Consider the following 1,096-nt stretch of genomic DNA (forward strand, 5'->3'; position numbering starts at 1 on the left):
TTTGATTTTCCAGCATCTTGTTGTGGAGAGTAATATTCTCAACCTTGACAGCAAGGTTTTGAATAGAATTTGCCATTGAATCATTGGTCTGTTTTTGATTAGTGACAAAATTCTCCATAAGGTTTTCTAATCTTGAAACACTTTGTTGAATTGAGGGTGTCTGTACTGGATTTCCTTCCCCATTAATGAAGTGATTGGACGGACGGAAATTAGGTTGCTGATTGCTAGTTCCTTGAACTGGGTTATTCTTCCAAGAAAAGTTAGGATGATTCTTCCAACCAGGGTTGTATGTGTTGGAATATGGATTACTCTTCTCTCTTCGAGGAGTGTCATAGAAATTATGAGAAGCTGCCACCTGTTCAGTAGTATCTTCTTTTTCTCCAGTAAAAATTGAGGTACAATCTACTGCAGTGTGCCCTTGTTCCCTACAAAGGTCACATACTTGATTTGTAGCCACTGAATTAACCTTAGCTTTTTCCATCTTGTCTAATCTTTGATTAAGAGTATCAAATTTTGCTAAGAGTAACTCAATATTGTTCACTTCATATCGCCCCGGAGTTCCTTTCCTTGCTGTGACTTCTCTTTCACTGTATTGGCTGTGATTTGAGGCTACATTTTCCAAAATAATCATGCAGTCATTAATAGGTTTCCCCATGAAAGATCCTCCAGCTGCTGAGTCTAATATCATGGTGCTTTGTTGGTCCAATCCTTCAAAGAAAAATTGGATGGTAAGCCAACGGTTGAAGCCATGTTGTGGGCATGCTTGAAGATATCCTTTGAACCGCTCCCATGCTTCATAAATAGTCTCTCCAGTGCCTTGTTGGAAATTAGTGATTTTCTTCCTCAATTCTTTAGTTTTAGAAGGAGGAAAGAATTTCTCTAGAAAAGCTCTTTCACATAATTCCCAAGTTGCTATCTTTTCTCTAGGCACTGTTCTTAGCCACACCTTTGCCTTATCTCTCAAGGTGAGTGAGAATAAGCGGAGTCGCATTCCATCAGAAACTTCATCATCAAATTGCTGGGTCTCACAGATTTCCAAGAACCCCTCTAAGTGGTCATTAGGATCTTCTGATGGTAGTCCTCCAAAGGTGTTCTG

At 39.4% G+C, this 1,096-nt stretch overlaps 1 non-coding gene across 1 annotated transcript; it reads left to right on the plus strand.

Moving 5' to 3' along the window:
* Positions 1–743: 743 nt before the first annotated feature.
* On the plus strand, positions 744–850 carry LOC145956620 (small nucleolar RNA R71). Its single transcript, XR_014432859.1, has one exon. It is a non-coding gene; the product is annotated as a small nucleolar RNA R71 (small nucleolar RNA).
* Positions 851–1,096: the final 246 nt, after the last annotated feature.

Source organism: Cajanus cajan, chromosome 3 (assembly GCF_000230855.2).
Source record: "Cajanus cajan strain Asha chromosome 3, NIPB_CcT2T_4, whole genome shotgun sequence".
Lineage (NCBI taxonomy): Eukaryota > Viridiplantae > Streptophyta > Magnoliopsida > Fabales > Fabaceae > Cajanus > Cajanus cajan.